Below are 24,747 nucleotides of genomic sequence, written 5' to 3' on the forward strand. Positions count from 1 at the left end.
AAACATTTTATTTTGGTAGGTTTCAATGTGCTTCACCTAGTGTGCTTACTTCCCCATCATCTTAATGTTTTCAAAATAAATTTAGATGAAACTGGAGATAATAACTTGCTTGAAATCATCTTGTGCAGATAGAGGTTTGGTGTGCCTTATGTAAGAAATTTTTGATATTGTGATCTCATATTTGACATTTCCAGAGACAGAAGTAATCTCCATCCTGTCCTTGCATATAGAGGTTTCTACAAGAAATTGAAGTCATATTCCATAACTCAGGGAAGTGATATCTAGGGATCTTCCCTATTCTGTTCTTTCCTGATGGGAGGTGAAAATATAGCTAAAATGAATCAGACATAAAAGGAAATTTCACTGTCCATTTATTCTTCCCACTTTCACCTCCTAAGTGAGTGGAAATGATGAAGATCTATGACCTCTTGTCAGTCTGATATTGGAGAAGTTAATTCTTCCCTGAATCACATCTGTCATAGCTTGACATTTGTTTATTTAAACCCAAGCTTTGATGCCATATCTGTGTAGTGAAATATCTTTGTGGTGGACACCAACTTCTCACCTAAACAAAGGTAACCTGCATGAGCCAAGGCTAGAACTGGAGTACGGTACATTGAAAGATCTGGACCATCAAATTCAAATTGTTCTTATTGTAAATTCTAGCATCATCTGCCTCCATTAAGTTAATGAAACTCCATCTTAAAATAAATGGTTTTGTTCCCACTGAGGATCTTTCCAGATCCTTACTCCTTTGATGCATAGGAGGCTTTTTTTAAACTTATTTATGTACAGCTCATGCATATTTGTCCTGTTGACACATTGACCTTTCACACAGCCTTTTTTCTGACTGCTTTCTTCCTCTGGTATGTTTCTAGGGAACAAATTTATTTCTTTCCTTGGCTTCTCCTTTTTCCCAAAGTTTTTATTCTGTTTGGAAAACTAAGCCACTTTGGTCTCATTTTTCCTTTAATTATTCTATCAATTCTTCCATTTCCTTGCTCTGTTAAAGTTGTTCTTATTAGTGATGGATAAATGCCAGTAGTATTCCAGGTAAGACTTTATCTTTTGAGAATCTCACATTTAAAATTCAACCAGCACTGGTCTGATACTGATTTTCTTCTTATTTTCAGAGAGAGTACAGATAACATCAGTGGATTTATTTAGCAATAAAAGGTCTGCTTTTGCAAACACTGACAGTTAAGGTTGCATACATAATTATATCCTCTGCTGTCAGTCAAAATTATTTTTACTCCCTAAAACAAAATATAGAGTCCTTGCTTGGGGAGGAATGTCTTGGTATTTGGCCACCTTCAGCAACTTTTGTCGAAATAGATATTATATCTGTATATGAACAGATATTAATGATTTCTAGTCCAAAATTATGAGCCTGATTCTCCCTAGAAACCAAGTGCAAAACCATATATATTTCCATTGTAAAATTCCATGTTGGTTGCTTAATGTATCATCCGCTTCACTTTCAGACTTCATATGAGATGTCCCATCCTAAAAGTCAATTTTCTAAAAAATTATAATGCGAATTTTACCTGTTAGACATCACAGGCTGAAGTCACATGAAAACACAGGGTAGGTGCACTGTATTTCCTGTCTTTTTGCTCTGTTTCTGCATTCTTCTTTCCCCGATTGCCATTAAAAAATGCAGTTCATTATACATTTTTAGAACTATATTGGAATAATTTTGGTCTCCTATTCAGTCTATGTTCAATAGAAGTATATTAATTAGATCTATGAAAGGTCTACCAGGACCCAAAGAACAGGTGTAATACAGCTACTTCATTCCTTCATAACAGGAATAAATTTATCTAGTCAGCTAGCCTGGATGTTTGTGACAAAAGGACTCATTGTTCAGGTATGTCAGTGTGACTGAAGTGTGTCAGCTGGCTGGCAGCAGAGATTGGACAACTGTGGGTCAGAAAGCAAAAGAGAAGGAAGAGACTCTGTGGGTTATGTCTTTCTCAGTCTGAAGCCAGAGGTTTTTTCATTACAGCTTTCTAAAGGCAGGCACCCTGTAGCCCGTACTCAGCGGGAAAGGGTTGGCTCCTACCTACCTGAGATCTGCATCCTGTGGCAGTTTTATTAGCCCAAATCACAGAATCACAGAATTAACTAGTCTGGAAAAGACCTTTGAGATCATCGAGTCCAACCTGTGACCAAACACCACCTTGTCAACCAGACCATGGCACTGAGTTCCACATCCAGTTCTTCCTATAACACCTCCAGGCACGATGACTCTAGCACCTCCCTGGGCAGCCTGTTACCAGTGCCCAACCACCCCTTCTGTGATGAAATTCTTCCTGATGTCCAACCTGAACCTCCCCTGGCACACCTTCAGACTGTGTCTTCTTGTCCTATTGTTGGTTGCCTGGGAGACAGTCTGACACTTTGGTTCTTAAAGCAAAGAGAAGCAAAACTCTATGACAGAAAAGTATAAGGTTAATTTCTTGGGGAACAGAATAAAATAACCTAGACCTTGCTTATTTAATTTATTTGAGACTAATCTTTCTCTCATATCCAGAAATCCACATCTATAAATTTAATATTTCTTGGAAATGATTACTCTGGATGTGATTGTTTTGAAAGTGTTTATTTTGCAGAAATTAGCTTTGTTAAAATGTAGATGTTTCCAACATGTGTATTGGGTAAATGATCAGTTTGACTTCCATCAAATTGAATGTTCAGCAAGAAGTTTAGGTGAGGTTTCTTGATCAGGGTGTCCAGGGTCAGCAGTATGCTCACGATCTTGACTGTTGCCCATAAAACGGGATTTGGTTGCTGCACATGGAAGCAAGACATAGAAGAGCGTATTGGGCTGGAGCCAACCACCTGAAGAAAGTAATTTTATTCAAAAACTGTACCCTTTGATAAATGAGGGTTTTTTTCTTGAGCATTGACTAAGATGAGACAAGATTCTTGATTTTTATAATCTGCTGAGTCCTAGAAATTAAAACAGTCACCAGGGCCTTCCTTACTCTGGGTGTTTGTGTGATGTTCGTCAACTTAGAATAAGAAAGCTTCACTTCCTTCTTCCTTTCATGCTTTATTTTTTCTTTCCTCATTAGAGGAATGTATTCATATGTAAATGAGTATCTTTCAATTTCACCTACATTCTTGTATCACAAGCCAGATGCTCTGTGGAGTATTGTATTTCCTTTTTTTTTTCTGCAGCCTATACCTACATTAATCCTCTTCTACAATCCTATCTCCCTGAAATGTTTCTTAAAAACATCTTATTAGCAATGCTTTCAAATTGTATTTGATCTCTTGCTAGAGGACAATCAGAAGATTACAAGGTTAATTTTCCACAATTAGAATTTGTTGTCCTTAGTCACAGCCTTCAATCTGCTGCTCCTCTGTCAGGAATGATAATTCTAATCCAGCAAGACAGCCTGGAAATAGTTCTTTATTGAAGTTGTTCTTCCTTCTTGAGCAGCCTGTTCTGCTAAGCTCCTTCTCCAAGACAGTTAAGATGGAAATACTGGTTCTAGACTCCCTCAGTCTTCCATAGAAGCCTTCTTTTGAATATTAGAAAGATCAAAACATTGTCAGAGTATCCAATTTTATCAAACTTCAAAGACCATATTAGTTTTATGATGGAGTATTTTGACCACAGAATGATAAGATTTATATTAAATAAATTGATTCATTTTCAATTTAATTCAATTATCTTGATTGTTTTGAAAAACTAAGAGGATTTTAACTTCTGTTTAACCTCTGTCCAGCAAGTAAATTAATTCTAAAGTTAATGCATTTAAAATTTATTTTAAAAAATACTATTAGTCAATTCATTCATTCATTCCTTCATTCCTTCATAAGGCAAAGTAAAAAAATACTACTGCCCCTAATAGAATATTCAGAAAGAAACTCTAAAATATTGGTGGGTTTTGTTACTTTTGAGATTATTTTTCTTTCTTTTTTCTAGTATGTCAAATTTGTCCTTATAGTATTCCTTTCTGGGGACCTCAATTTTCATTTATTATAATTATCCATTTCTTCTTTGCTGAAGTGATATTGTATACAGGCATGTTATTTTTAGGAGATTTTGTCCTTAAATCCAATCTGATGCCTGTTCCCTTTATGACCCCTTTTTGAGATCTTTTTTCAGCAACACCAGTCATTCTGCAGTCTGTTGTACATGTGCTCATATTTAGCAAAGAAATATGAGCAATACCTCCTCTGAATGCATAAAAGAGCCTTTCCTCAAAATATATATTGATGCATTAAAAAACTCTGTCTAGATTCTCTGAATTTAACTAGTTTCTCTGACTGAGATCTAAATGTGTTCAATTTATTTGCATCTTAAATATATTTTATGTTGTAAAAAAATACATTTTGTTTAAGTCTCCTTGTTTAAATTTTTGAAGGGGTACTTTTTGGGGGGTGGGTTAGTTTTTATTCCATGTAATCAGAAAATTATAATTGATCCTTTTCAGCAGCATTCTATGAAATCTTACTGTTCAGAGAATAATGCCATACTCCTTCAAAACAGTGATGCATACAAAGCAGCCTTATTTCCTTCAGTGGAATTAATTAAGTTCTTAATTATACATGTGTTCAAGGGCTTTGCAAGAATATGTACAAATCATACTGGCACTGTAGAATCTTGAATAAAGGTTTTCTATGGTTTTAGTCTTGTTTCCCTGTCTCCTGAACTTCACTGTGAGAACTGGCAAGGATTTCTTATGAGAAAGTTAAGGAAGTAGATGTACATGCCCAGTCATGACCACAGTTATTAAACCAGATTATAGTGATTACTCAGGAATATACAATAAAGTAGAAATATGAATAGAAATTCACATCACATGTCTGACATTTATGGAGTGATGGAATCATAAGGAAGTGCATCCAGGCCATCAAAGCCCCATTTCCCACACGTGTATTGTGGTACCCTGTGCTGCACAGGGACCTGGCAGTGGCACAGGTAGTTAAGCTTTACTGACTCTTCCAGTACCAGACCATTTTCATTTGCTTTTTGTACTTATTCCTAAAGCTGATATTTTTAACTTGAGATTAGTTGCCTGAAGCTAACTTTGTTGGGCTATTTAAGATAAAACATTTCAGCCGTACCTGGGAGCAAATACTGGCATAAACCTGACTATTTTTCCTTAAAATAAAGCAAGTCCTCCTGGACATTTTATTGACATCAGCTCCACACTCAGGAACAAAGATTAAAAATTAATTAAAAGGCTCTGAAATCCTTATTCAGCATTCTTTGACATGGGTTTTTGAAAGCAATTTTCATGAGTAAGTCTGCACGGTACTGAAGTGGTACAGTAATAAAATTCAGAAGCTAATGAGGACTTTTGTCTGAAACTGCAGTAATGGATTCTTACTTTGTTTACAGGTAATAATTCATTTTAATATAAATTAATTTTAATACAGCTGGTTCCATGAAACAGTAGCAAGCTGCAAGCAAGTGGCTTTACTTCCAAAACAAAAATCTGTAAATTGGAGAATGATAACGTTTAATAATTACAGAATTTTGTGAAATAATTGTGTTGGTGAACCAGTAAATGTGAATTAGCATTGCATCATGCTAAAGGAGAGAGAGAGAGAGGAAAAAAATATTGATATGGATCTTTTTGTATGTTTAATGATTTTGCATAAGTACCACACTACTTTCTATGAGTAGTTTTCCAACACTGAATGCAGCTCATCAAATATAGTAAGTATCATAGATAGTCTTCAGCTGAGACATGTATCTCCTTGGCAACTCTTAACTCTTTAGTTGTCTTTCTTGTGATTTTTTGGTAAGTGAAGTATGTCACTGAAGTCCATCCATGCGAAAAGCATAGCTGTTTCCTCAGAATTAGGAGAAAGGACTGTCCAGCAGTTTTTAACATTGTTGAAAAAACACAACCTGATCTAGACAACATAGTGGGTAATTAAGATACAGCAAGAAAGTCCAATGAAATAGTTATTTGCGATAATCACAGAAGAAGAACTCATGTTGTAGTTCTTGGCATAAATAAGGTACAGTGAATATTTAACTAAGAAGTAATCAAAGTCTGTTTTGTTGTCTGTAACTTAATTTGTTAGAGGTAAGTTCTATGGTGGTAGCTCCTTATTTTTGCAAGGGGAAATAGACAAAGATGTTCAAAATCTGTCATTTTGTTTCTGTCTGATCTGGGTTATCCCTGGGAGAAAGAACTTGCAAGAGTTGCAATGGGAAATATATTGTGCACTGCGTGAAAGAAGGTATTGCACAAACTAAGGGAAGGACAGAAGATGAAAGCAAAGACCTTTTTTCTTGACCTTGACCTTCAGTAGTCTTTCTTATAAAGATGAGGGAGCATATTCTTTTCTTTTCTTTTTTGGGGGGTTGGTTGTGGGGTTTTTTTTTAAGGCTAGAAAATAAGAACATTTGCTGCTGACCTGAATAAATGTGTAGAAAATGCCTTGTGCTGAGAAGTATTATGGATAAGCTTGGTTTGCGAAATGTCAGTGTGGGTGGACCTGAGATGATTGAAAGGAGGGATGTCATGAATTCTTTATAAAGATATACTTGCCCCAAACTCCATAACATTTGTGAGAGTTGTTCATCGGTAGTATGAATAATGTTTTGGATTGGTGTCTGTGGTATGTCCTATTATTGCGGCTCCGCAAACTCAGAGAGAAATGGATGCCCCATGTCTCTTGGAGAGACGTTTCTTTGTTAAACACTGGCATTGCTGGTGAGCTTTGAAGTTCTCTCATTCTTGCAGGTTTTTCTTGGTGTAGTAGAAAGAAAATATTCCTTTAAATTCTTCTTGAAATGTTTTTTAACAGAAATTGAGCCATACCGAAACATTAGAAGTAGGGAAATGAAGGAATCTGCAGTTCTAAGAATATTGCCAAGAAAAAAAAGGATTCTGTGCAATAATCATTTCCCCCTAAGTAGATACAAGAAATGTGTGTTTTGCCCTTTCTAGCACATTGAAAGCACTGGCCCAAGTAAGTGACAGAGGTGAGTTGCCTTCCATCTTTCTTGTGCTACACCTTCTGCTCACTGAAAGTTTTCATGTTTGGCAACCTAATAGATGTGTATCTCTGGATTTCTGCATAGCCCTGACAACCAACAAAACAAGCACATTTATAAGCATTCTAGGAGAGAAACACGGGGAAATACTGTTGCAGGAATGAGGATCCTGCTGGTTCTGGATTATGAAAACAAGCATGATGGAAAGAGATTCTGCAAAGATTAGGGGTGGAAGTGTTCTGAAAGTACTATTGTAGGACTGCAGCAGTGTTAGGAGAGTATTTCCTCACAGAGGCAAGAGGAAGATGATCCTCCTGCAGCCTCACCAAGCTGCTGTTTAGGAGTGAACCCTGAAATGAGTCATTAACTGCTTTAACCTTGGATAGCTAACTGAAACAAACCAACACAGAAACAGGGAACAACCTGAGAGCTAAGAAGAGTGAAGGCTTTATAGTGAACATATATTAAAATAGGGTTCAGGAAAAAGGTGAGTTTTGCACATACAATATTCCAGTCTGGGTTTAAAATGGTAGCTGGGAGCAGAATCTGTGATAGTGAGTTAAGCTTCACTTACCATGATGTATTGCATATTTCTGTCAGCATCACTATGGAAATAAGACTTTCAGAAGCAACCAAAAATACTTGCTCTTTTAGTGAGTAACAATTTAAAGCATAACTATATATAGGATAAAAGGCTCCTTAAAAAAAGTAAAACTCATGTTACATGTCCTAGGAGATAGTATATGCCAGAAAGGAGATCAGAGTTAATTTTCAATTCACTAGCTTTGGGATCAGTTAAGGACCTGAGTCAAAGCCATGTTTTCAACTGTTACCAGAATGTTTTATTTTCAAAGATAGGGTGTGCTAGTGTAAGGTATAATAGCGTGTATAAAGGATGTATGCTGAAACATGATAGAGATCACTGACTTCAGGAACCAGTAGAAGAGATTAATGTTACAGTGGGTTTTGTATAGGCCTCAGGGTCCAGCTTTTTAGCACCAGTTGTCTGAGTCCTTCAGGTTTCTATAGAAACCTTTTGTATGAGACTTTAAATAGAGGCTCTGCATGTACCAAAAATGTAAGAATTCTCTGGTGTCTTTGGTTACAGGGTTCTTCTTTCACCCAAAAGTCAGGTCTTCTATTGAGAATATCAGAGATACTCCGGAAGGAACAATGCTGTAGCAATAACGAATATATGTATGATTTACATCATTTTGTGATCTTAGTTTATGTTTTATATACATACACTCTACAAAGCATATAATCCTCCCCAGAGTTTCTATGCCTCATTTAATAATACTTGAGTATTAATTAATTTGTAATTTCTTTAGGAAACATAAATGTTCCTTACAATTCTGAATGTACATTAACTAATGTCTTCTATGAAAGGTCAACATTATTGGTAGAATTATGCTTAGAGACCATCAGACAAATTCTGCCTTCATCTGGGAAGATAAGACTCACAGTGAAGACAGATACTTGTGTTCGTTACATGGAATCGTGCAATCATCGAATGAGCTCAGTTGGAAGGGATCCATCAGGATCATCTAGTTCTGGCCCTGCATAGGACACCCCAAGAATCACACCATGTGCCTCAGAGCATTGTCCAAACACTTCTTGAACTCAGGCAGTCTATGCCATCTATATCTTTAAAAAAACTTCTCTGTCTCTTCTAAGATGTATTTTATATAGCAATTTGCCCAGAAGGATGTAACTATGCTAAACACAACCTTGCCAAAGAAGCTCATTCTAATAAAATATAAGTAAATAAAAATACTGAGCCAAGGTTCTTTGATGCCAGACGGTTTTCCTTTTGCAAGTCTTTCCATCCAAGTAAGTCTAGCCACCTCCAGCTTAACAAAATACTTCATCTCAAAAATAAATAAACGTCTTCCTACAGTACTTTTCATTAGTGAGATTTTTATCTTGGGATGTTTTTTGCTTGGATGGTCCATTTCTCATGCAAAATGAGCTGAGGACAGTTTTTTTCTCTTGGCATGCTAATTTTGCCAAAAAGTTCAATTAAAGTTTTCCTTTCCCCAAACAGGCATGTTAAAGTTTCACTTTAAAAAAAAAAATTAAAAAATGAAACTTCTATTTTCTGATTTCTACTTCACATTTCCACTGCTTTCCAGGAAAAAAGAAGTCATCCAAACATCTTTTGAGAAACAGAGTGGCCACAGAGACAGTGAAAACTGATTATCTTCAGTTCATTAACTCACTACACCAGTTTTTGATGGCATAATTGCTGCCTTCTAGAAATTGGTTTTGAAAGGACTAGTTCTTTAATCAATCAATGAACTCCTCCTTTTCCTGTTACTTCCTGTGAAATATTGTGATTTTATTGTGAAATTATATTTGTTTGGGGTTTTTTGTTTGTTTTTCTGAGGTAAATTCTTTGTCTATTTGAGTGAAGGGTAAAATGCACAATTACAATAACAGGACTTGGATTTCATAGGAATGTTATGCTATTAGATGTCCTGTAAACTAAACATGCTCTCCATTCACTTTGGTATTGTTCTTCCGGAAAATCCAATTTGTTCACACAGGCAATTTACATGTTGCTGCGTGGGAAGTCCTTGGTGGTGGAGATGAATGCAAAGATGTTGTAGTTGGAGCTGGTAATTTCACATGCTACTGGTAGATAAGACCCCACATAAGGAAAACTTTTTTCGACACTACAACTATAGTATCAATGCAACTGGCCAAAACAGTCATCTTTCTAGACATGGACATGCTAGTTATTTCCTACAACTCCATAAGTTTTTTGAAGACCAGAATGGAATACAATAGAATTGAATAGTCCCAGTTGGAGGGGACCTTCAATAATCATGTAGTCCAAATACAAATAGCGGTGAAAAGGTAAATTTCTAGGGGGTTTTTGAATGAAAAAGTTGACTGTAGGGTTCCCTGTGAGTGTAGCAGCAATAGGGGGAAAAAAGAATCATTAAAATCTGCCTAGTGCAAAAACAGACTCAAAACAGAAACAGCTGCTCTCAGACAGCTTGCTATCTATGTCAGCTGAACCCTTTGGAGAAAATTTAGTATTACTTGTAAACTAGAACTACTTGTAAACTCTGATCAGTTAATAATAAGTATGCTACATAACTCATGATGGTTTACAGGTGCAAAATCACAGTGACTGTACAGGTGAGGGACTGGAACCATTCCACAGTCCACGGATTCATGATTCCATGGAAAAAGTCTGTTTAAAACAAAAGCAATAAATTCCAATGAAGTCCAACTCCTGTCCTGGTGCAGGACACCCCAAGAGTCACACCATGTGCCCGAGAGCATTGTCCAAACACTTCCTGAACTCTGCCAGGCTTGGTGCTGTAACCACTTCCCTGGGTAGCCTGTTCCAGTGGCCAACCACTCCCTGGGTGAAGAACCTCTTCCTGATATCCAACCTAAACCTCCCCTGACACAACTTCATGCTCTTTCCTTGGGTCCTGTTACTGGGCACCAGAGAGAAGAAATCAGTGCCTGCCCTTCCGCTTCCCCTCATATGAAAGTTGTAACTGCAGTGAGGCTCCCCTCAGTCTCCTCCAGGCTGAACAGACCAAGTGCCCTCAGCCACTCCTCATACAGCTTCCCCTCAAGGCCCTTCACCTTCCTCGTGGCCTCCTTTGGACACTCTCTAATGGCTTCATGTCTTTTTTTTACAGAGGTGCCCAGAACTGCACACGGGACTCAAGGTGAGGCTGCCCCAGCTCAGAGCAGAGGGGAACAATCCCTCCCTTGCTCAGCTGGTGACGCTGTGCTTAATGAACCCTGGTGTTTTTTAAAAAAATCCTCTGAATTGAAGTATTTTGCATTTGTATATTGAAACAGCTAATAAAATACTTCCAAACCACTAACATTTTCAAATACTAATTACTTGATCAGTCTTGTGCATGACTTTGCATGCTTCTCATCTCAAAGATCCATGAGGATCAATCTTTCAAACTTTGTCTGCTTAACTCATCCTCATTTAAAGACAAGATTGTATCTTGTCGAAATGCAGAGAAACTGTAGATGAAAGATCCATCACAGTGTAAATGAAAGGGGCAAGTTAATTTGGATGAAGGTTCAACAACATGTTCTGAGACAGGACAGAGGAGTAATATCACTCTGTTGAATTACACTTGTTTTGTATGTCATCTTTTGTTCAAAATTATTTTCAGCTCTATGATTTAGATGTTTCTGTTGCTGTGTGACTGTACTTCTTTTTTCAGATGCATCTCAGTAAGTTTTTTGCCTTAATATGGCATTTGCCAAATTTCTCGTGCATTCTTTGAAAGATCTTTCTCTTGCTCTCTTTGTAAGTTGAGCAGTGTCAGGTAGAAGAATATGCGTGTGTACTAGAAAGCCTAAAATGTCTCAGTTCCAGAAAGATGCATTAACTGGCTCTTCCATGTGGTGTTCTTTCTTGGGAGTTGATACCTAGATGGGGGATGGATGTCCCAGGTTTTAAAACAAGACTTCATCACATTTCACAAAAAACCCCAAATAAACAGTTCTGATTGTAGCTCCGATAACTTCTTAGCTAGTGTAATAGTCACTTCCCAGAAAACTGATTTCCCTTTGGTTAAGTCCCATGTGGCATATTTTAGATGGATCCACTGAACTAAGTTCAGTGTTCAGAATAAAACCTTACCAGCAGTAGATGCTTTCTATTTAAGGTCCTTTGGACTTGGTTAAAATGGGATTTTTTTTAATTTTATATTTTCTTTTTCAACATCAGTGGAATGTTTGTGCCTATACATTTTCAGAATTTGTTTAAAAGATGCATGAAGTGAGTGAAAATTTCCTTTTCCATTTTACCTTCAGGATACAACTTTGCAGTGACTGGAAAAAAATGTTAAGCTTTGAAAGAGCATTTGCAGTGTCTAAAACAGGTGCTTTAGTCTATAAGAGAGAACTACATGCAATTCAGATAAAAAGGTCTAGAGCCCACCCCAGTGCTAAGAATTTGTCTGTCATTCTCCTAATTAGTAAGTATTATATTCCCAGTGAACTCTAACTGAGTTATGAAGCAGTCCTCTGCAGAATTGGAGTACAATATATGAGAGCCAGGTAATTACAAGCTTTTCAGACATGTCAAACACAAGCCTGTCAGCAAGGGCTCCACAAATCAGAAATCTTAGGTCTTGAAGGAAATTTTTCATTACAGTTCTCTCCACATAGAGTCATATTCCAGGGTATTTTCTGCATCTTTTATGACACAGATTAACTTTCTGCAGCCACTAGAGACAGTAGATTGGATATGACTCAAATCATTACATATTCCTTCTAAAAAAGGTGTTAATAGTTCAAATAAGAGTAATACAAACTGAAACTGAGTTGGCTTTGCAGAGATAATGAGTGGAACTTTTTTAGCTGTAATGGCCTATTTGCTACCTACTGACTTGACATCTATTGAGATGATTCAGAATAATATTTTATTTATTGCTGATTGCCTCATGGTTTGTAATACTGAGTAATTCATAGAAAGAATAATCTTATCACTGTGACCTTAATAACTTTGTCCACCAAGGAAAGAAGTACACGCAGGGAAGAAGTTATGGAACTAATTTTTCAGTAGATTGTTTTGTTACCTGTATCCTATTTGAATTTACTTTTTGAAAAAGAGAAATGAAGTTTGTTTAAAATTATTGTTTAAATTCTATTATAAACTTCTTTATTAGAAGTATTTTTGGGTTAGATAATTATTTTGCAAACTGGATGCAGATACAGGCCCAGCACCAAAGCTATGTAATATATGCATGTATTGAATGATTCATAATTCCAAACCTGCCAAAGAACTGAAAACAGTATTATATTCCTAGTAGGCATTAGAAGAATTATTTTGCAAACATGCAGGTGTTACACATGCATGACCAGTGGCAAAAGTGATGATGAAAACAATATAATAATACGACAGTTTAGATTAAAAAGTCATGAAAATAAAGAAAAGTTCAATTAATGATATCACAAACTATGTATTACTTAAAAATTGCATAAACAGCTGGCCTGTAACAAGGCATGCTTTTAATCAAAATAATGAGTCTACAGTTCAGCACTGTTCATGACTCAGAATAGTCTTTCACTACAGCACAACTTCCTAACAACCCTTCGGGTATCATTCATTAAACTCAGACTCGTAACACTACATAAAGCACAAGGATATACAGGACAAGATGCTTTGAAAATGTAACCATCTACAACTTTGGAAAGCCCAGCTTCATATAAAGTCCTTTAAGAACAATTATGTAGCACACTTGTTATAAAAAATCAACTCTTTTTCCTCACCCATTCTGTGAGCATTGCATGCATCTTCAAGTTTATTTCTATGAAATACTGATCTTGTCACACAGTGACGTATTCTTAATTGTTTGAAACATGAAAATTTTGAAAATATTATTGCACAACTTTTTTCTTTTTCTTTTTATCTAAGTTGAATTTGACACAAATAAGCAAAACCATCAGAAATCTGAGACAACATCTACCCCAATAATGAAGCCTGAACTGAAAGAAGCAAAATTGATAGCACTTCAATATGAAGTAAGCTTCCCTGAAGTGTAATAATATTTGAAGAGAGAAGTAAATAATTTATGTTAAATTCAGATTTATTTAATTTTATTTTATTGCCACCTTGTGCTCTCTCCTGTTTCTGATAAGAGTTTAATTACTGAAGTTATCATGAGTTCTATCATATGGTTAGACTTCCAAGTATAGGGCACAATTATAGTAGTGCAGGCTCCTAAAGAAGGTGGAAGAGCTGAGCACGTCTTTAAGCTTAAAAGAGGTTGCAGAGCTATCATCCGAGTGCTGAAATAAAACTGTTTATTGTTAGTGCTTCTCCAGTAAACAGGTTGGTGTTTGATTTTTGAATAACTAATTTTTAATATAAAATTATCTTGAATCAAAAAGAGTAAACAAGCCTTGGATCCAGATCCATTTTTAAATCGAGTGAGGCATAATCAGTGTCACATATGTGGTTTTTGCAACCCTTGTTTTGCTTGCCAATCTAAATAGCTGCTTCTCTTCAAAGTTAGCAAAACAACATACAGCAATGTCTTTGAAAACACGACTATGCTACAGGTACCTTAGCAAGCTGCAGTTTGCATCTGACACTCGATGAGCTTCCTCCACAAGGCGTTCCGTGGGAACAGTAACCAACATTTACAACCTTGCAACATTATTCCCGAAAGTGCTGCCTGACTCATGTTCATTTGAAAGAGTTTTCAACTCTGAGGAAAATTACAGGATGTAGACAATTGTTGTAAAAGACTCTGTTAACAATGTTAGTGTACAGCCAAAGACAATTATCATGCTTATAGGATATTACAGAAATATACCATTTTCTATACAGGAAGACTGAAAAATGTGCGTGTGATATTTACACAGACCTGTAACATGCCATGGTCTCCAGAAATGTCTAGGTATGAAAAAATATTAATGAAACTTTATAATATAATTCTCATGGCACAATTTATAAGAGAAGTAGATTTTTAAGGTGGTATAAATTATGTGTTCCTCTTCATCATCCTCTGCAAGCATGAAATGTGCTCTGATTTTTAATAGCATTGCAGTGGTATTAAAATGATACTTTTAATGTTTTGTTGTGTTTGGGTTTTTTTTTTTAAACCAGTGGAAATCTATCTTATTCAAATTTGTAAGTAACACTAGTTTAATTTTGAAGAAAACAAATATTCCTTAAATGTGAATGGAATGATCTTCACATGGACAAAACTGCCAGTTTGTAATTCTTAGTGGTTTTGTGTTGCTTAACTAGTTATCTTTTTGCTCTGACAAAATACTCTCATTTTATATGTGTTCTAAACTTCAGATTAGAAGTGTAGGAGTCTAGTTCCTTAATTTCATTTCCAGCTCCTATACCACATAAAGGTAATTTTATATATTTGTTTGTTTGTAAAACAAAATTAAACAAACAAAAAAATATTTTTTTTCCATTTCAGCAGTACTTTTCTGTTCAAGTTTTTATTTGCCATCTTAAACCCAAATTAACAGAACTCATGAGCTACACAATATTAGACTCTGAATTCTGAATGCGTATGTTGTTAAGTAATTTTTATTTTCCTAGCAAGTTAAGAGATACCTTCCTTAATATGGGAATGCTGTTGAGCATTTGTGTCATTCTCACATCAGCAAATATAACCAGGAGAGCTCATTTTATGCTTTATAGATTTGGAGAAGCAACCACACCAGACCGCGATGCCTGTAGAGATGACACTGTCATGTTGAAACTGGCAGTGCTGCATTGTGACTTATACTTCACTGAAGATTTGACTAAATGTCTTCAGCAGAGGATTTTGATAAACTATTAAAGGAGGCCAGCACCTCAAAAGTTGCTTGTTTTCAGAACATTTTCAGTGATGCAAGTGCAGATGAGGGGTATTTGTGTTTGGATGTCTAATGTTGACTCCAGTAGAAGGCAATGGAGCAAGTCACCAGAAATACTAATAACAATTCTTCCATCTCCTCATTCAGTATATTCCTTTCATAATCAATGAACTGAAACTTGTGATTAAAATCACAGCAAAAGGAATGTACTATACTTTCACAAGTCATGTTTCTATATTGCTGTAATTGAAAAAATGATACTTTCCTTCATGGAAGAAGTATGGGAGTTCCCCTTTCTTACAGGTAAATAGATTCTTCTCTGTTTGGGTTCTGCATATCTTTATTCTTGGCTAGCAACATTTTTTCTGTATGTTAGAAGCAATGTTGGAGAGAACCCCCGTCTTTTATCCCACACACATTTTTTTTGTGGCTCTGTCAATGTCACATTCAGGAAGGTCGCAATTACTTTCTTATCCCAAATTCTAATTGCAAAATGCAATAAATGTAGGTGGAATAATGATAGCTGAACAGGGAACAGTATACAGAGAAACAATATTTTGAAATTCTTTCCTGTTGTGATGAAATAAGTCAGTCATTCTGTATTTAATGAAGAAATTTCTGAGAAATGGATATCCCCTTTTCTATGGCAAGGAAGGAAAACACTCTGAAATTTTTAGTCTGTTTTAATTTTTTCTGTTTCTGAATGAAGAAGAGTTTGTAAGCTTCTGTGCCTCACACCATTATGCTGCTATGTTGTGGTGTTGCGGGTTCATTTCTTTTCTTTTTTTCTTTTTTTTTTTTAATAGTATAACATACATTATGTTCTTCTATTTCTTATTATGAATAATCTTTTATGAATGGAACTTAATCATAATTCAAGTGCCACTAAAATAAAGGTTAGATTCTCTGTATATAACTTCAGTGGAAAAGCTTTTATAAATTACTTTATTGTTTCGCAGGCCTTGGAGAGTGCTGTTGTGGATGGCAATGAGTGTGACTCATCTGGCTATAGAGCTGGAAGTGTAATATTAAAGAAAATAAATAACAAGACTGAAAAGAGCATTAAATGAGGAAATGAGGCAAGGATGCGTGAGACAGAGGTTAGTCTACTGCATGTAAGTAGATACCACCTAATTACTTGGGAAACAGAACTTAGTGAGGAAAGTGCAAGATCATGAATGATCTAGAAGCACGCTAGGATATGCTTGGCTTCTCAAACGTAGCAACTTTCCTTACAGCAAAAGGTGGCTGCCTTACTGCCCTTCTGCAGTATATGGATGAATAGTTTGAAAATTGCAGTCTTGAAGGGAAATGCATTAGAATTGTTGAAAAAGAGATTTATACTTCTCGAATTTTTTGTTTGATTTTAATGCTTTTTTAATATATCTGCTATTATAAGGAGGGTTTTGCATTGCTCATAGATGGCTCACCATATTCAGTGTCAAAAATCATGGGGTTTTATTACTTAAAAAAAGAAAAAATGCCCCAAATCATGCCCTTAGTTTAAGATTTTACTATGCAAATCTTTAACAAACTACAGCTGGAAACGGTAATGTAAATTTTGTTGCATGAAAAACTGATCTGAGAGTCACCAATGCAAATAGGGCAGTGCCCACTGTCACTCACAGGAAGGACATCACCGTCCACATTTTAACCCCAAATCTGTGCATTACTTTTGAGGAGTCCTTGTTCTTACCGTGCTATTTTTTTTTTTTCTCCCCCTAGAACTTTTATTCTTTTATAGAAGAGGAAAATAACTCTTCCTGATTTACAAAAGAACATTCAGTGCACAAACTTGCTTTTTTTCTTTTTATCAGTTGACAATTGACTGTGGACAGAAATACTTTTCCTTTCCTTTATCACTCAAATGTGTTTATGTTATTAGGTTAAAGACCACCAAAACTGCCACGCTACTTTATGCAGATATTGCTTGGGCAGTCTGTTTAATACAGAATGTACTAAACTCTACCTCCAGTAAGTTTATTTTAGCAAAAAAATAATCAGGGCATTCAGGCATTCTGTTGATGTGTAGTTGCACTAATATTGATGACAGCATTGACATGGCCAAACCCATAAGAGACGTTTATATAAAGAAGATTTAAATAAGTGTTCAAGTCTTTCCAAATTCAGTGTTCATATATCCTAGTAAGCTAAGGACATAGAATGAAACTGCTTAATAATTTTCATGAGAAACCTTGTGAACAAGTTGCGTCTACAAAAGACGCAGAGATTAATAAGGGTGTGCTCATCAACATTTTGCTGTTTGAGTAAACAGTTTTTACTCATACAATCAAATGAAATCTTTTGCAGTTCATTTTTGAGATTTTGAAACACTTATTAGCAAAGCCTGCTGGGAAAACCAACAATAAAAACTATATGATAATTTCATTGATTGAACATATTAATGTATTAAATATTTATTAATACAATGAGTCTAACTATTTCTTATCAAAATGGATTAGAGGGAAGCTTTTTATTCCACAAATTGCATTTTGGATTTTGAAATAAGCAAGGATAATATGGTCTTGTCTTACGAGAATCTTTATGTTATCTAAATATTATATCTCAGATTTTAGGACAAAGCAAGGGAGAGTTCTGTAGGTCATTCCTAGATGAAGAACAGGAGGTTGCAGGTCTCTTCTTTCCCAAGTTCAGGCTCACACCATTCGTGCCCCACAGTTCCAAGTACATGCTCCAGCTCATATAACTCTGCTTGCTCAGAGACTTGCCAAAGCCACCAGCAATACTGGTCTGGTTTATCTTCAGACTTCTCAAAGGCACAAATACCCCCGGTGCCGCTGAAACACAAAAGTCAAGTAACTACAAGGAGAGAGTTATGTACTTTCTTAACCATTAGTGAACTTCTTTTCCACTTTATTTTTTTTACAAGATGAACTGTGTGGCAAATAATGCATTTTCCAAAGCTCCTTTGTAAGAGTTACCGGAATATAACTAAATCTGGGGTCCTGACAGATAAAAAGACTAATGACTTACAGTGTTTGTTATTTGTCTTATAAATGATAATTTCCTCTATGTGTAAATATAAATAAAGCAAAATAATGGTTTGATTTTATCCTTTTTAAAGGAAGTGGACTGTTTCTAAAGAACTAAATAAATCAGATTCATCAATGTTGGTCAAGAACTGTAAGTTAGAAAGTAAATTTAGAGACATTTATACAAAATACAAAATACATTTTGTATTACAGTATTGATAATGGTTTATGAAACAATTTTATTTGTAAAGAAGTGACACATTTATAGGAAAGATTTGGATATTCCCAGAGGAAAAAAAAAAAAAGGACTGTCTATTAAGCTTAGATCATCTGGGGCTTGGATAGAGCAAGAATATAGTGGCTGTCATTTCAGATATGTCCAGTGTTGAAACTCAGGTAGCATCTGAATGGAGAATATACAGAAGATTTTACAGCCACAGATGCAGAGGATGATTCAAGTTTCATGCTTCCTACTGCAGTTTATGATGACTGGTGGCAGTTCTACCAGCTCAGGAAAAGTTATTGTAGATAGGGATATTCAGGTGAAAGGATGATTTAAGCCTAGCACTCATATTAAGGAGGGTTCTTCCCTAGTCTAGCATATTCTCTTCTTTCCCTCTCCCATAAGCATTTCCCATCATCTTGCACTTTCATGTGGGAATGTACTGTATGGTGGGAAGGAAGAACAGGTGTAGTGCAGTGTATGCATTATAAATCCATTTAATACGTTATGTAAATATACAAGTTTTTTCTATTCTTATTTTTGACTCCTACTGAGGTACTGATGTCAAACTACACAGGCCTATAGGTAATCTACTTCTCATCTTCAGCAAAAGTCTGACAGTCAAATCCAGATTTAAGAGTCCTGATTTGGCCAGTTAGAGAAGTTACAGAAAGAACTCAAAGGAGTATTACAAAAAAGTAAAAATTCTGAAAAATAGGCAAAAAATAATAGGTATGGATCCAACATGTCTTTACACTTAAGAAAATGAAGAACTGATAGCCATTCTAAAAAAACAGAACTCCCAGTTTTGAAAGGCACTATGAAATTTCACTAAGCTACTTCTTAAAAACTGCTTTGCTCATAAAGCACCAGTCCCAGCTAAGCTGCCATCATACACAATGAGTAAAATCAGAGATGCAAAATTTTCTGTGTTTTCATGTTCATTAACTGCTTTTTTTCATAAAACTCTTTCCTCCCTGAGTTATGTAACAGAAAAAAGACCTTCTGACCACCCTTGGCTTGATCTCTCAGAAAAGAAAGTGTGATTCATCAGCAGTATATGTTACAGGTAGGTACATTTTTTCCCCTTACTTAAAAACATTAGCTACATTAAATTCAAATGTATTGTCTTTATTATAAAAAAGACATAACCTATTCTCATGAATTTGACCTGAATGTTTTCATTTATAAAAGAATATCTGTCTAGTATAATGGTAGGTCCTGACTTTTGTTTGTAACAATGTCCGTTCTTGAAGTCTTCTCCCCCAGCAAATATTCACCAAATCCAGAAGATGTTCTTTCTTTTGTTTAGTAAGAAAAAAAGGTCTGTCCTATTAGTGATAAACAAAACTGACAGAAACTTGTGTGCACAAATCAAAACTGATCCAAATATTCTGACACTTGAGAGTTGCAGTTAGTCTCTTCCAACAAAAGATGGCACTGCTCAATTTTCTTCAAAACTAATGTCCATTCATTGAATAAATGCTCCTTAAAAAGTTCCCTTGTCTTCGTCTAGAATCTGCAAACTGAGATCAGTATTTGTTATTACTGACGAAGTAATAAATTGGCCTTAGATATTTTTAAAAATATGTACGTTTCCACAAGAAGTCCCAAGTGAAAAAAATTAAGTGCCAATAATTCACAAAATACTCTTGCAACATATTGAAATTCAATTTAGAGTCAATAATTATTTTATGGAAGCAGTTTTTCTACAAACAGGAAATGAAAGGAAAATAGTTTCCAAGGTTCTCTCAGATCTGTCTTTCTGTATGTAACATACACTAGCCATTTAGATATTAATTCAAATGCCTATTGATAAAAGCATGCCTTTTCCTTGAAAGTTTCTGCTTAAATTATGCCTGTACCCAAAAGCAGAGATTTTACTTAAATTTGAGCTTCTCCAATGCGTTACATAAAATTAGATAGCTCTGTATTTTAGGGCTTTCCTAAATTTAAATATAAGTAATAATCCAATGATTATCATAAATCAAAAAATAGGAAGACAATAAGAAACAAATAGAATTTATTTACTGTTAAAAGACGATATAGTCCCCACAGAGAAATTGTAAAATAAATTTGCAACAGGTCTGTCATACCTGTTACCATGACTAAAATGTAAAAAGCAAACAAAAGCCAAACCCAAAACATTAATAATCATCAAAATAATAATACACAAATGTCAGAAAATAATTTAATTAATAATTCAGGAAAAAAATTTACCTCAGCATAATGTAAAAAAACACGAAATCATGCATATTTTTGTCATTATCTTATTTTAATACAATCTGAAGTGTCAAATATATAAAGACAACAGATATTTCCCAAGATACCCAGAGTGCTCTACGTTAAGTGACTCCAAAGAGGTTCTGAAGGGTTTGGATAAAGAGTAAAATTTACTTTCTGTCTTTTGTTTGTTTGTTTGTTTTGTATTTCAGAAGTTGCATTTCACATATTTTTTCAGTCTTCTTTCTGGGTTTATTTTCTAAAAATACTGTCATGCTGTACTTTGAGAAACACCTTTCATACTCTTTTTCAATCCTTTACACGCTTCCCTCAAAAACAAGGATTTTTTTTTCTTATTTTTGTGTATGAAATAAAATTGCTAAGTGAGAGCCTAAGTTTGTTCAACAAGACAAAACAGAGTTTTTTAGAAAGGAAGAGTCAGATTTTGTTCCAACCATGAGCAACTATTCAGAGTACAGTAAACCCCCCAGAAATAAATGCCCCCCAGTTCTGATGGGCATGACTTTGAATGGGACCAGAAGCAACAGCTATGAAACCTAAATAAAATTTAAAAAAGAAATATGACAAAGCTCAAATCTGTAATTCAAACAAGATTGTGGAAATTTATGATAATGGCTTTACAGCAATTCAAACAATGAAACAATTCAATTTCAGAAGGGCAATAATGAATTTTTTATTGGCAGAAGAGCCCCTAGCTCTTATATGTAGCTCACTAGGTCAGTCTTAGCAGCAAATAGGACAATGATGCATTGATAAAAACCCATCATTATCCTCATTGGGTAGAAAGAAAATGGTGTTTTCACAGGTCTAGGCACATTTTCACAGCAAGAAATCACCTTACCTCATTAAAAATACATTAGTGCTTTGTTTATCTTCTCAGGAAGACGGGGTTTAATGAGATTCATCTTAAATTACTGTTTTGAGAGAAACAGCATATTAGATAGTACACACATATTTCAGTATATATACAGTAAATAAGAAAAAAGCTTCAAACAAAGGAAAAAAAACACATAATACACTAAAAATTAAGACAAAGAAATCACTACCTTGTGGCTTTTATTCCTCATTGTGCATGTAGAACTTATTCTAATAGGCCAGTCTTGGAGCTGGCAATTTCTCCAGATGCATACACTTAAATAAATTTGACTTTTTTGCCCCATATCTTTTGGTTAGTCTTATGCTCCACAGTGAATTACACAACAACTTTCTCCCAGTCCTGTCTCTGAGCTCTCTGCCCTTCCTATGCTCTGCTTGCACCACTGAAGGGTTTTCTCTCTTCAAACACTCATGTCATGGTTGTGTTCATTAGAGCTGGAAATGAAGAGTGTAAGTTCTCAAGGGACATTGCAGGAAACAGCCTTCCCAAGGAACTGGACTTTTTGCTGCCTACTCACCCATGGAGAACTCCACTGACTCCCATCACAACCCCAGCTGCCAAGTCTTCACCAGAGGAGACCAAACCGGGATTCAACTCACGAAACTCCTATAATTTTATTATATTTCAGGTACTTAAAACATTCATTTTACTGCTAAAAATTGTTTGCAAGAAAAATCAAAATAATATAGAGTAACAAGAGAGCATGAGGAAGAGATTTAATGTGATGATCAAGATTAATGCAAAACTTTAGGAAAAGGTCAATCCTGTGTTGAGAGGGAATAGTAGTAAACTGAAATTCAAACTTTCCCACAATGACTTAAAAATGCATTTGGTTCTTTATAGGCGGGATGTGATTTTTCTGTTGTGATGCTCTATCATGGTTCTACATCAGCAAGTCAAGTGGTACACCAATTTTATGAGATTCATGGTTTGCAGATGTCTTCTCAAAAGTTTACATTCTTTCACAAATGGCATCACAACAATATGCAGTCAAAGAAGTCAAAATTTCACCCAAGTCATTTTTTTTTTTAATACGCTAATTTAGATGTACTGAAAATAAAATACTACTGTTTAATTTTCATTCCTAAAGTGAACATTTTTAACACAATGTGGAGATCGTTAAGGTATTTCAGGTAAATATACATTGATTTTACACATTCCACAAAAATAATATGCATTAGAGTTTGTGAAAATCTTTGAGACCACCTTAATTTCAAAATATCCAATCATCAATGAAGTTACCTTGCCACATGCCTAAAAATATGTGTTCCTTAAGATGTCAGCAATATCCACATGCTAAAAGGTGAAGCACAATAAAATGTAATAGAAAGCAGATTTGAGAGTATAGTATTGCTGTCTTGCAGCCAAATTCCTTAAACAAACCTATAATCTCTTATCTTCATATTCAGTCATATGTTATGGGACTGTTTGCAGAACCTACTGTAGATATTTTAAAATTTTGAATAAGTCATAGAAACTCTCTTTTGGGCAGTTCGAAGACTGTTACTGCTTGTCACAAGATTCCCAACTCTGTTAACCAAAAATTTCAGACTTGAACATGAGCTATACGTTCCTTTATGCCGAAATAGCATCAAGCACATGGTCAGAAGAGGGAAAAAAGTAATTATTCTTAGGAAACAATGAGCAGAGTTCTTCCAATAAATCCTTTTGCTCTGAGAAAGATCTATTTCTCAGATCTATCTAAGAAATATTTGTTAAATTAGCAAAGGAAAAGTAATTTTAGTTCTTATCCCATCTACTGCTGCTCCTTAAATTCAGGAGCAGTGCCTCTTTATACTTGGTTTGCAAGAAGCACCTCCTCCTCCTTGCACCATATGTTTTGGCTGGAATACAATAGTTTCTTGTTTCATCAGGAAAGATCTTGGTACACAGTCTGTCCTGCCCCTGATGTTTCCCGACCCTGTCACTGGAATAAATTTCTGTTTGTTTTCCTCTGCCCTATCTCCCAGCCCTGTTAAATTCAAACTTTACACACATCATCTAGGTATTTAGAGTAAATTTGGTAAAGGCTTACCTGTCTAGGACATACATGAGAATTTAGATGCCCATGTCTAAACCCATTGCTTATGTGCTGATACCAGCTGCAGGAAGTCCTTAAACTCATAAGGATCAAAGATCACAATGCCCATTGTATTCCAGCAAATCTGGAAGGAAATAAACTTTGACTGTACTGTGTATTGTTGTTTGTGTATGCATTTTGCATACACATAGAGTCATTGGAGAAAATATGAAAGCAAGGATAAAAATCCAAGACTTCCACTGTCAGGAACATGTCCCAACCACTAGCTATTGTAATATTCTTAAATAAATTAACCCTGATATGCAAATGAACCAAACCTATAAAAATGTGAAGAACTCGTGACCTGTCGTTCATCTCGGGGTCCATCTTGGCAATAGCCTCTGGCTCCCCAGGGGGTAGAGTGCACTCCCAGGAGGAGACTCCACTCCCAGTCTCTGACATATGAAAATTGTAGGCACTTGACTACACCTGAATATGTAAGGTTTGGACCATGTTTGTGATAAAGTCAAGAGTCTAATAAGAGACCATAAGTAGAAAAAGTTTTCCAAGTTCAAGGAAAAAAAGTAATTTGATTTGTCCAATATGAGACATTCTAACTGTGTTCTACAAGAATATTTGACTTGTAGAATAGAAATACTATAGTAGGAATTCTGTATTCCTACTAGGAATAGTATAAAGAAATATTAGAAAATTTCTGATGCAATATGTGTTCCTCATCCTTTCAACTTATATAATGAAAAAAATTTACCTGGTTTGCTAAAAATCAAAGTCAACACTGTTTAGTTTCAAACGTATTAGTATCATATAAAAGCTTTTTATCACTAGAAGGTTCCTGAGCACTTAATTTACAGTTCATTTATAGCGAATAGAATGTTCTTTCAAGTTTAGGTTAATTTAATGGAGCTAGGAGTTTCTTTAATAAAACAATTTTAATTGCTCCAGTATTTCTTTAAAACATTGTGCTGTCTAACGTTCTTGGACACAAACCAGAAATATTAATAGTATAATACTATTTAAAATAGTATGAAAAAATAAATACAGTCTTCTTCCATCCTCTTAAACTTT

At 35.3% G+C, this 24,747-nt stretch overlaps 1 long non-coding RNA gene across 5 annotated transcripts in view; it reads left to right on the top strand.

The window, feature by feature from the left end:
• The window catches only part of LOC108444729, a 94,915-nt gene that overhangs the window by 57,359 nt on the left and 12,809 nt on the right, over nt 1-24,747 (top strand). For 2 of the 5 annotated variants that reach the window (XR_001859383.1, XR_001859387.1), the window contains 4 exons: nt 10,645-10,674; nt 16,264-16,419; nt 19,503-19,589; nt 22,074-22,269. This is a non-coding gene — a long non-coding RNA (uncharacterized LOC108444729). The remainder of the gene's footprint in view (nt 1-10,644; nt 10,675-16,263; nt 16,420-19,502; nt 19,590-22,073; nt 22,270-24,747) is intronic. The other 3 variants (XR_001859386.1, XR_001859384.1, XR_001859385.1) reach the window with 3 other exon arrangements.

This window comes from Corvus brachyrhynchos, unplaced genomic scaffold, assembly GCF_000691975.1.
Source record: "Corvus brachyrhynchos isolate BGI_N302 unplaced genomic scaffold, ASM69197v1 scaffold281, whole genome shotgun sequence".
Taxonomy (NCBI): Eukaryota; Metazoa; Chordata; class Aves; order Passeriformes; family Corvidae; genus Corvus; species Corvus brachyrhynchos.